We start from the raw sequence: 12,857 nt of genomic DNA, 5'->3' as shown, positions 1-12,857 counted from the left end.
TAGTGCCAAATTTTAAGTTTGGTGTCAATTGCATGATTTTAATTATCTTGCAATTTTCGAAACACATGCATTGTGTTCTTGATGATCTTCAAGTCGTTCTTGATGAATTTCCTTGTTTGATCTTCATGATTTATTGATTTTCACTGCATGATGTTCTACATATGCATTCTTGCATTCATATGGCTCAAACATGAGAAAGTTCTAAGTTTGGTGTCCTCCATATTTTCTTTCATTAAGAAAACTGAGTTCTTGATGTTCATCTTGATCTTCAAGATTGTTCTTGGTGTTCATCTTGATGTTCACAATGTTCTTACATATATCTTGTGTTTTGATCCAAGAATTATATGTTTTAACTCATTTTGTTGTTTTTTCAAATTGAAAACATATCTTTTTAAATAAAGGATTTAGCAAAATGAAGATCCAAGAACATAAAGTAGAGGAATTACAGAGAAAAAGCTGGGCATTCAAAACGCCCAGTGAAGAAGGAAAATTAACGACCTGACCTGGGCATTTAATCGCCCAAACCATGCAGCAATTGGGCGTTAAACACCCAAAACATGCAACTCCTGGGCGTTTAATGCTAGGATGAAACAAGGAGAAGAATTTTGTTTTCAAATCAAATCTTTTTCAAATCTTCATAATTTTTCAAAATCAAATCTTTTTCAAATCAAATATTTTCAATCATATCTTTTTCAAAATCATATCTTTTCAAACATATCTTTTTCAAAAGAAAATCAATTTTCCTTTTCAAATCTTTTTCAAAATAAATTTCAATCATATCTTTTTAATCATATCTTTTTCAAATCATATATTTTTCAAAAATTTGATTTCAAAAATCTTTTCTAAACTTCCTATCTTTTCAAATTTGATTTTCAATTCTTTTTCAACTAACTAATTGATTTTTTTGTTTGTTTTACTATTTCTTATCTTTTTCAAAATCACAACCAATTTTTCAAAAATTTATTTTAAATTTTATTCTTTTTTATTTTCGAAAATTCGTCCCCCTCTCTCATCTTTTTCTATTTAAACACTAAGTTTCCTCCTCCATTATCAATTCGAACTCCATCTATCTTTGTCTGTTCAAAATTTTACCTACCTCCTTCTTTTATTCTTGTTTTCCTCTGACACCTCAAGGAATCTCTATACTGTGACATAGAGGATTCCATATTTTTTTGTTTTCTTCTCTTTCATATGAGCAGGAGCAAAGATAAAGGCATACTTGTTGAAGCTGATCTTGAACCTGAAAGGACTCTGAAGAGGAAGCTAAGAGCAGCCAAAGCACAAAACTCTGAAGAGGACCTCACTGAAATTTTTGAAAAGGAAGCAACAAAGAAACAATTATGGCCAAACCAAACAACAATACAAGGAAGATGCTTGGTAATTTTACTACACCAACTTCCAACTTTTATGGAAGAAGCATCCCAATCCCTGTCTTAGGAGCAAACAATTTTAAGCTAAAGCCTCAATTAGTTTCTCTACTACAATAGAACTGCAAGTTTCATGGACTTTTATCAGAAGACCCTTATCTGTTTTTAACTGAGTTCTTGCAGATCTGTGATACTGTTAAGACCAATGGAGTTGATCCTGAAGTCTACAAGTTTATGATTTTCCCTTTTGCTATAAGAGACAGAGCTAGAACATTGTTGGACTCACAACCTAGAGATAGCCTGGACTCTTGGGATAAGCTGGTCACGACTTTCTTAGCCAAGTTCTTTCCTCCTCAAAAGCTGAGCAAGCTTAGAATGGATGTTTAAACCTTCAGACAAAAGGATGGTGAGTCCCTCTATGAAGCTTGGGAAAGATACAAGCAACTGACCAAAAAGTGTCCTTCTGACATGCTTTCAGAATGGACCACATTAGATATATTCTATGATGATCTGTCTGAATTTTCCAAGATGTCACTAGACCACTCTGCAGGTGGATCCATTCACCTAAAGAAAACGCCTCCAGAAGCTCAGGAACTTATTGAAATAGTTGCAAATAACCAGTTCATGTATACCTCTGAGAGGAATCCTGNGCATCTTCTGAAGAAGAAGCTTATGATCCTGAGAACCCTGCAATGGCAGAGGTGAATTACATGGGTGAAGCCTTTGGTAACACCTATAATCCTTCAAGGAAAAATCATCCAAATTTTTCATGGAAGGATCAACAGAAGCAAGGCTTCAATAATAACAATGGTGGATGAAACAAGTTTAGCAATAGCAAACCTTTTCCATCATCATCTCAGTAACAGACAGAGCATTCTGAGCAGAATCCTTCTAGCTTAGCAAACATTGTCTCTGATCTATCTAAGGCCACTCTTCGTTTCATGACTGAAACAAGATCCTCCATGAGAAATTTGGAGGCACAAGTGGGCCAGCTGAGTAAAAGGGTTACTGAAACTCTTCCTAGCACTCTCCCAAGCAATACAGAAGAGAATCCCAAAGGAGAGTGCAAGGCCATTGATATAATCAACATGGCCGATACCTTAGAGGAGGAGGAGGACGTGAATCCCAATGAGGAAGACCTCAGGGAACGTCCAACGGTCAGAAAGGAATACCCTAATGAGAAACCAAAGGAATCTGAGGCTCATACAGAGACCATAGAGATTCCCTTGGACTTTCTTTTACCATTCATGAGGTCTGATGATTATTCATCTTTTGAAGAAGATGAAGACATTGTTGAAGGGTAAGTTGCCCAATATTTAGGAGCAATCATGAAGCTGAATGCCAAATTATTTGGTAATGAGACTTGGGAAGGTGAACCACCCTTGCTCACCAATGAAGTGAATACATTGGTTCAGCAAAATTTACCTCAAAAGAAACAAGATCCGGGTAAATTCTTAATACCCTATACCATAAGCACCATGACCTTTGAAAAAGCTCTGTGTGACCTGGGGTCAGGGATAAACATGATGCCCCTCTCTGTAATGGAGAGACTGGGAATCTATGAGGTACGGGCTGCCAAATTCTCATTGGAGATGGGAGATAAATCTGTGAAAAAGGTTTATGGACTAGTAGAGGACATGCTAGTGAAGGTTGAAAGCCTTTACTTCCATGCTGATTTCATAATCCTAGACACTAGGAGGGATGAGGATGAGTCCATCATCCTTGGAAGACCCTTCCTAGCCACAACAAGAGCTGTGATTGATGTTGACAGAGGAAAGTTGATCCTTCATGCGAATGAAGAATGCCTTGTAGTAAAGACTCAAGGTTCTCCATCTGTAACCATGGAGAGTAAGCATGAAGAGCTTCTTCCAATACAGAGTCAAACAGAGCCCCCACATTAAAACTCTAAGTTTGGTGTTGGGAGACCACAGCCAAACTCTAAGTTTGGTGTTGAGATATCTCAACCATACTCTGATCATCTGTGAGGCTCCATGAGAGCTCACTGTCAAGCTATTGACATTAAAGAAGCACTTATTGGGAGGCAACCCAATTTTATTTAATCTATATTATTTTGTTTTCTTTTAAGTTGATGATCATGTAAAGTCACAAAGACAATTACAAAATTAAAGAAAAAAAAATCAAAAATAGCATTGAAAACAACACACCCTGGAGGAAGGACTTACTGGCGTTTAAACACCAGTAAGGGTAGCAAAATGGGCGTTTAAATGCCCAATCTGGCACCTTTCTGGGCGTTTAAATGCCAGAACAGGGCAACAAACTGGCGTTTAGATGCCAGAACAGGAAGGAAAGCTAGCGTTTAAACGCCGGAACAGGGCAGCAGACTGGCATTTAAACGCCAGTATTGCACTATAAGGCGTTGTGAATGCCCAATTGGAGCTGGGATGAAGAATTCCTCGGCCCTTCAGGATCTGTGGACCCCATAGGATCCCCACCAACCTCAACTGACTCTCTCTCCTCTTCACACCTTTTTACAACACTCTTCCCTATATTCTCTTCACCAATCACCTTCATATCCCAACCCTCCCCTCACCCTTATATAAACCCCTCACTACTCCTTCATATTCACACAACAAAAACACCTTTCCTCCCTTTTGGCCGAACCACTATCTCCCTCCATCTCCTTTATTTTTCTTCTTCCTCCCCTTCTTTCTTTCTTTTTTTACTCGAGAATGAGCGAACCTTTCAAGTTTGGTGTGGTAAAAGCATTGCATTTTGTTTTTCCATAACCATTTATGGCACCTAAGGCCGGAGAAACCTCTAGAAAGAGGAAAGAGAAGGCAAAAGCTTCCACCTTCGAGTCACGGGAGATGGAGAGATTCATCCTAAAGGTCCATAGCTCAGTAATAGAGCATTTACTGCACAACAAGAGAGCCCACTCATGGACCTCAACATGAGCATGAGAAATTCCCTCATCAAGAAATCCCTGAGATGCCTCAAGGGATACATTTTCCTCCACAAAACTATTGGGAGCAACTAAGGATAGGAGCACCAAAAGCACTAAGGATGGAGCAACAAAGGCAAGGAAGAGACATTGAGGAGCTCAAGCACTCCATAGGATTTTCAAGAGGAGGAAGATGCCACCCTCACTAAGGTGGACTCAGTCCTTAATCTCCTTGTCTATTTAATTTCTGTTTTCGACTTTATGTTGTATGTTCTATCTATGTTTGTGTCTTCACTACATGATCATTAGTGTCTAGTGTCTATGTCTTAAAGCTATGAATAACTCCATGAATCCTACACCTCTCTTAAATAAAAAATGTGCTTAATTACAAAAGAACAAGAAATACTTGGATTCCAAATTTTATCTTGAAACTAGTTTAATTATTCTGATGTGGTGGCAATATTTTTTGTTTTCTGAACGAATGCTTGAACAGTGCATATTTTTTATCTTGTTGTTTATGAATGTTAAAATTGTTGGCTCTTAAAAGAATGATGAACAAAGAAAAATGTTGTTGATAATCTGAAAAATCATGAAAATGGTTCTTGAAGCAAGAAAAAGCAGTGAAAAAAAAAAGAAAAAATATGGCAAAAAAAAAGAGAGAAAGAAAAAGAAAGAGCAAGCAGAAAAAGTCAATAGCCCTTAAAACCAAAAGGCAAGGGTAAAAAGGATCCAAGGCTTTGAGCATTAATGGATAGGAGGGCCCAAGGAAAAAATATCCAGGCCTAAGCGGCTAAATCAAGCTGTCCCTAACCATGTGTTTGTGGCATGCAGGTCCAAGTGAAAATGAGTGGTTAAAGTCGTGATCCAAAGCAAAAGAGTGTGCTTAAGAACTCTGGATACCTCTAACTGGGGACTTTAGCAAAGCTGAGTCACAATCTAAAAAGGTTCACCCAGTTATGTGTCTGTGGCATTTATGTATACGGTGGTAATACTGGAAAACAAAGTGCTTAGGGCCACGGCCAAGACTCATAAAGTAGCTGTGTTCAAGAATCAACATACTTAACTAGGAGAATCAATAACACTATCTGAAATTCTAAGTTCCTATAGATGCCAATCAATCTGAATTTCAAAGGAAAAAGTGAGATGCCAAAACTATTCAGAAGCAAAAAGCTACAAGCCCCGCTCATCTAATTAGGACTAAGTTTCATTGATACTGTGGGATTCAATGTATATTCTCTTCTTTTTATCCTATTTTGTTTTCAGTTGCTTGGGACAAGCAACAATTTAAGTTTGGTGTTGTGATGAGCGGATAATTTATACGCTTTTTGGCATTGTTTTTAGGTAGTTTTTAGTAGGATCTAGCTACTTTTTGGGATGTTTTTATTAGTTTTTATGCAAAATTCATATTTTTGGACTTTACTATGAGTTTTTGTGTTTTTCTGTGATTTCAAGTATTTTCTGGCTGAAATTGAGGGACCTGAGCAAAAGTCTGATTCAGAGGCTGACAAAGAACTGCTGATGCTATTGGATTCTGACCTCCGTGCACTCGAAGTGGATTTTCTGGAGCTACAAAACTCCAAATGGCGCGCTCTCAATTGCGTTGGAAAGTAGACATCCAGGAATTTCCAGCAATATATAATGGTCTATACTTTTCTCGAGTTTTGATGACGCAAACTGGCATTCAAATGCCCCTCTCTGCCCTATTCTGAAGTCAAAACACCAAGACTGGCATAAAAGTTAGAGTTAAATGCCCAAACTAGCACCATAGCTGACGTTTAACTCCAAGAGAGGTCTCTACACGTATAAAGCTCAATGCTGAGCCCAAGCACACACCAAGTGGGCCTGGAAGTGGATTTCTGCATCATTTACCTATTTTTGTAAACCCTAGTAGCTAGTTTCATTATAAATAGGACCTTTTACTATTGTATTTTGATATCTTTGGAAATCTTGGGATCTTTAGAATGTTTTTCGTTAGACTTGGGAGGCTGGCCATTCAGCCATGCCTACCCTATTTTCACTTATATATTTTCAATGGTGGAGTTTCTACACACCATAGATTAAGGAGTGGAGCTCTGCTGTTCCTCGAGTATTAATGCAATTACTACTATTTTCTATTCAATTCAGCTTATTCTTATTCTAAGATATTCGCTGCACTTCAACATGATGAATGTGATGATCCGTGACACTCATCATCATTCTCACCTATGAACGCGTGCCTGACAACCACTTCCGTTCTACCTTAGATCGAGCGTGTATCTCTTAGCCTCCATTCCGAAAGATCGGAGTCTTTGTGGTATAAGCTAGTATTATTGGTGGCCATTCCTGAGATTCGGAAAGTCTAAACCTTGTCTGTGGTATTCCGAGTAGGATCTGGGAAGGGATGACTGTGACGAGCTTCAAACTCGCGAGTGTTGGGCGTAGTGACAGATGTAAAAGGATCACTTGATTCTTTTCCAACATGATCGAGAACCGACAGATGATTAGCCGTGCGGTGACAGCGCATTTTGGACCATTTTCATTGAGAGGACGAGAGGTAGCCATTGACGCCGGTGAAACCCGAACATACAGCTTGCCATGGAAAGGAGTATGAAGGATTGGATGAAGGAAGTAGGAAAGCAGAGATTCAAAAGGAGCAAAGCATCTCCATACACTTATTTGAAATTCTCACCAATGAATTACATAAGTATCTCTATCTTTACTTTATGTTTTATTTATCTTTTTAATTATCAAAACACCATAACCATTTGAATCCGCCTGACTGAGATTTACAAGGTGACCATAGCTTGCTTCAAGCCAACAATCTCCGTGGGATCGACCCTTACTCACGTAAGGTATTACTTGGACGACCCAGTGCACTTGCTGATTAGTTGTGCAAAGTTGTGACAAAGAAGTGAGATTAAAATTGTGTGACCATGTTGTTGGCGCCATTGTGTATCAAAATTTCGTGCACCAGCCCCGCTCTCCTTAAGAGCGCTATGTTCTTCTGGAAGCCCACCTTTTGCTCAATTGACATCACTCCAAGTCTATTTAAACTGCAAGCAGCAAGCAAGCCCACAATTATCAACCAATCAAGGCCACAAGAATAATCTAGAATAGTTAATTTTCATTTGATTGTAATTTGCTTGAATTTCATTTCAATTTGTAATTTAGGGAAGCCTATATAAAGGCATTAGTTTCATAGATTTAGGAGGCTTGGCTGGAGTAGGAGTAGGAGTAGAGGGGAGCTGGGAGCAGAAGGCTCTCGTACGGGGCTCAGGCTGGAGGATTAGAGACTCCAGAGCTTTCTTGGAGGATTAAAGACTGATAAACCACTATTTTATGGTTTATCTTGTGCTCAATTGAGTCGTTTCTATCAAGTCCTTGCCCACTTATTCATATGATTTGCATGGTTTTACATTCTCCTTCCTGATTTTGTGCTATGATTAAAAACATGCTTCTTTGACTTTTATTTTCTTTTATTTAAATCCTCTCTTATTATCATTCGATACCTTGATATGTGTCTTAAGTGATTTCAGGGATTACAGGGAAAGAATGGCAAAGAGGATGGAAAGGAAGCATGTAAAAGTGGAAGGAATACAAGAAGTTAAAGAAGTTGCTAAGCTATCTTGCCTGACCTTTTCGCACTCAGACGGTCATAACTTGAGCTACAGAGGTCTAAACGATGCGGTTCTAGTTGCGTTACAAAACTAACGTTTGGGGCTTTGCAACGATATATAATTTTCCATAGCTGCCCCGAAGTTAGGTGACGCGAACGCGTGGATGACGCTCCTGCGTCGCATCTGCAAAATCTCAATCAACGCAAACGCGTGGACGGCGCTTCCGCGTCACTTTCCCGCGACATGTACGTACCATATTTCAAAATCAGCGATTTCTGGGCTGTTTCTGACCCAATTTTTGGCCCAAAAAGCACAGATTAGAGGCTATAAAGTGAGGGAATCCATTCATTCAACAGATACAACATACATTCATTCATAAGTCACACTTTCCATAATTTAAATGTAGTTTTTAGAGAGAGAGGCTCTCTCCTCTCTCTTAGGATTAGGATTAGGACTCCTCTTAAAGGACTTAGGAATATTTTCATCTTCTTCAATTACAGGTTCAATGTTCTTTTTATTTATCTTTTCAATCTAATTTATGAACTTGTCCATGCTAGAATTGATATCTTCATTTAATATAATTTGAGGTATTTCAGACTCATGATTGATTCTTTCTATTTATTATATAAATAATTTAGATTTTTACGTTTTGGTTTGGGTTGATTAATTGGTAACTCTTGAGTTGTCAAACTCATCGTGATTGATAATTGTTATTCTTGCTGATTGATTTAGATTCCTATAACTCTAGTCTTTCCTCAGGAGTTGACTAGAACTTTAGGTGTTAAATTAATTTGTCCACTTAACTGACCTTCATAGTTAGAGGTTGACTTAGTGGGAGCAAAAATATAATTCTCATCATCATTGATAAGGATAACTAGGATAGGACTTCCAGTTTTCATACCTTGCCAAGAGTTTGAGTGATTAGTTTGTGATATATTTTATGCTTAGTTTGAGTGATTTATTCAATCCTTCACCCACTTATTCATATTAATTGCATAGTTATACTTTCCCTTCCTTATTATGTGATGTATGTGAAAAACATGTTTTCTATGCTTTAAAATTGATTATTTTAATTACCTTTATTTCCATTCGATGCCATGATTAGTGTGTTGAGTAATTTCAGATCTTCTAAGGCAGGAATGACTTAAAGGATGGAAAAGGAAACATACAAAAATGGGAGGAAAGCGTAAAACGGAGTTTTGGAGAAACTAGCATCCACGTGATCGAATGGACGACGCGGCCGCATGCCATGCGCGAAGAAGCAGCGACGCGGCCTCATGACTGACGCAACCGCACACCTAAAGAAGAACACCTATGATGCGGCCGCAAGACTGACACGACCGCGCGACAAGGAAAACTCCAATTGACGTGACCGCGTGACCCACGCGGACGCGTGACAGAGGTTATGCACCAGAAATTGCAGAAAACGCTCATAGCGGATTCTGAAGCTCTTTTTGGCCCAAATCCAAGTCCAGAAGGTATAGACCAGGGGTTATGAAGTGAGGGAATGCATCCATTCAAGGGGTCTCAAATTTTTAGTCACTTTCCATGATTTAGGTTTAGTTTGGAGAGAGGTTCTCTCCTCTCTTTCTCTTAGGATAGGGATTTAGGACTTCTCTTAGTTTTAGGAGTGACTCTCGATCCCAGGTTCAATGTTTCTTTTTATTTGCTTTCTCTTTTATTTGTCTATGAACTTTTCCATGTTACATTTGATATTTCTATTTAATATAATTTGAGGTATTTTCAGATTTATGATTGCTTTATTTTACTTATGATGTCTTCAATTTAATTTAGAATTTTCCCTCTTGGCTTGAGTTAAATAATTGGTAACTCTTGAATTATCAAATAAAGCAGTGGTTGAAATTGGCAGATCGCTCTAAAGCTAGTCTTCCCATAGGGATTGACTAGGACATGATGATCGAATTAATTATTTCACTTGACTTTCCCTTGCTTTAGTAAAAGTTAACTAAGTGGGATTAAAATCCAATTCTCATCACAATTGATAAGGATAGGACTTCCAGTTCTAATACCTTGCCAAAAGTTTTATTAGTTATCAATTTATCAATTCCGTAATCTATTTCTCTTGCTTAAAACCTTTTTCAACCCCAAACACCGTTTTCCATAACCAATAATAAGAACATACCTCCCTGCAATTCCTTGAGAAGACGACCCGAGGTTTAAATACTTCGGTTATCAATTTATTTAGGGGTTTGTTACTTGTGACAACCAAAACGTTTGCACGAAGGAATATCTACTATGAATTCTCACCCCTCTCGCTTTGAGTTTGGTTCTAACTTTGTTGAAGGAAATAGAAACTATAGCAGGAATATGCATCAAGGTCAGACCAATCAAGGATGGATGGAGCCAAGAGGATCTAATCAACCCTTTAGGCAACAATACCCTCCAAGATATCATGGACAACGACCATTCTACAATGCATACCCAGCTGAAAGATATGGTGGACAACCTTGTAACTACCAACAAGCCCCACCCCGTGCCTATAGACCATCCTCACAACATAACTTTGAACCACTACACTCACAAGCTTCTTTCCACCATTCACCTCCATATGACCACAATCCTTATTCACCACACCAACCACCATATGAACCATACCCAGAACCACCACCTCAATATACACCATCTCCTTATCATTATCAAGATGAACCACCTTCCTACCATGAATCCTTTCTCCCAACAAATGAACCCTCCTATCCACCCCAAACCTCCATGGAGAAAGCATTTACCGATCTAAACTCTACTATACAAGCTCTCACCGTCCGAATCAGATCACCAAATACCTTCAACAATCAACCCTCAAGCTCTAGTGTACTTCCTTTTCAACCACATAATGTTCCACCCATCCTATCACCACCACCCATGGAAGAGCACCCATATCCATCAATCCAAGAGTAAGATGATCCCAATGATGCTATTGATATGGAACAAGAGAGAGAGGATCGCCTTCGCGAACCCATACTTCATAAGGAGCTAGAGGAGGCACTAAAGATGAAGGTAGAAGAGACCCTTGAAGATGAAGGAGTAATTGAAGGGAGTTGTCATGGAAAGGTAATGATCAAGGAGGAGCAAGAGTCAAGGGATCATTTCAAGGAAACAGTAGATCAATTTCATGCAACCCTTCATCAATTGGAGCAAGCAATAAATCAATTACCTTCCAGACGTTCGAACACTCAAGGAACCCCCATGGCTTCATGTGGAGAATCTAATGAAGAACGTAGCATGAAGGAGACACTAGAGACTCCAGTGGATAATAAGGAGCATGACTTTGTACTGGAACAAGTGGAGAAAGCCATAATAGTTATAGAGGAAGAAGTGGTTGAAGATTTAGGAGATGCAGAACCTCCACGGGAACCTCAAGTCACAGAACCCTCTTCTAAGGAGTTTGAATTTGTTGTTGAGGAGGGTGTACAACCTCCAAGGCATATCATGGTTGAAGACTTGGAAGAGGTTGATCAAGAGATGGAGATTCCAGAAGAAAAAGCACAACCCCCCATACCCTTGGTGAACAATGAAGAAGAAATTAAATTGGAAGAAATCTACCAAGAGGAAGAGGTTGATATTGAAGAAGCTTGCAAAGAGGTGGTCGTTGTCAAAGAGGAACATAAAGGAGTAGAGCTTGCAAGTTCATTAGAAACCCCTCTCCCTAAGTTGCCACCATCCTTCACAACATTCAAGTGGGTAAAATTCATATCCCTTAGCTTTCTAATCCCACTTGAATATGGGCTACTGGAGACGGATGGTCAACTTAGAGCTCTTTGTGACATTAAGCGTAAGAGGGAGATGGTCCGTGGTAGAAGTTGTCAAGCAAGGTTCAACATGGTTATGTGCTCAATGTTTAAACGTAAAGGTTGGTGTAAAGCTCAGTTGCATGGGTCTAGGAAGTTGTTTGGACGCTTCAGTGAAAATTCTAAAGCTGAACCACCCGGATGGAATCATGATAATCAACAAGAAGACGGGTGCAAAAGCAAGATTTGGGACCCCGGAATTCAATCTAGAAATCAACACTCTTGGGGCCTTGTCACTTGCTTTAATTTACTTGAAGACTTTCTGCACCTAGTTTGGGATCCCGGAGGCTACTGGCATTCCAAGCACTGGTGGAGATTCCTGGATCAGTACAAGCACAAGTCACCATGACAAGAAGCTCACCAGAATGTCCAACTTAAGGACTTTAACTAAAAGTGCTAGGTGGGAGACAACCCACCATGGTATGATCGTCCCTTTTCAGTTTTGATTCTAGTATGATTTGTTTGTTTTTGAATTTTTACTGAACCTGGAATCATGCATAGCATTCATATTAAGAATTGCACTCTGCAAACTGCATAATCAAAAAAAATTTACGCACGCGACGCGGCAGCGTCGCTGACACGTCTGCGTCACCAGTGCATTATGAAGAAAAGAAAGTTGAATAGAGAGTCGCGCTGGAGAGTGACTGGAGGCGTGCCAGTGGCACAAATCGACCCACGCGACCGCGTCGCTAACGTGTCCGTGTCACATGGGAATAATGGCCTCCCACACGATCGCGTGCCCCATGTGGCCGCGTGCCCTGATTTTCGACGTACAAAGGGTGCACAATGAATTATTGTGCGAGAGTGGTGCTGGATTGGTGCTGGACGCACAATCTCTATCACGCGACCGTGTCGCCAACGCGTCCGCGTCATTCCTTTCTGGAACCCACTCACGCGATCGCATGCCCCACGCGATCGCGTCACCCAAAATTTGGCAAAATAAGATTTTGAACAGAGAGTTGTGCGAGCGCGAGGCTGCCCTCACGCCAGTAGCATAACCTAAGTCACGCGTCCACGTGACCGACGCGACCGCATCGATTAATTTAAGCGCAAAGTCGCGCGACCGCATCACCCACGTGTCCGCGTCACTTGCGCCGCACAACTTATCCTAATTTGCTAAATATCTTATCTTTTCTTCCCCAATCCTAATTTTTCCTTCCCTCCTTTGTTACTCACTTCTTTCCCT

The 12,857-nt window shown here is 39.7% G+C and overlaps 1 non-coding gene across 1 annotated transcript; it reads right to left on the bottom strand.

Moving 5' to 3' along the window:
• Nucleotides 1-1,733: 1,733 nt before the first annotated feature.
• LOC127746010 (small nucleolar RNA R71) lies at nucleotides 1,734-1,841 on the bottom strand. The gene has a single exon (XR_008007631.1). It is a non-coding gene; the product is annotated as a small nucleolar RNA R71 (small nucleolar RNA).
• Between the last annotated feature and the right edge of the window lie 11,016 nt (nucleotides 1,842-12,857).

This window comes from Arachis duranensis, chromosome 3 (genome assembly GCF_000817695.3).
Source record: "Arachis duranensis cultivar V14167 chromosome 3, aradu.V14167.gnm2.J7QH, whole genome shotgun sequence".
NCBI lineage: Eukaryota > Viridiplantae > Streptophyta > Magnoliopsida > Fabales > Fabaceae > Arachis > Arachis duranensis.
Note: the sequence above shows the minus strand (reverse complement) of the source record. Positions and strands in the feature narration are given on the sequence as shown.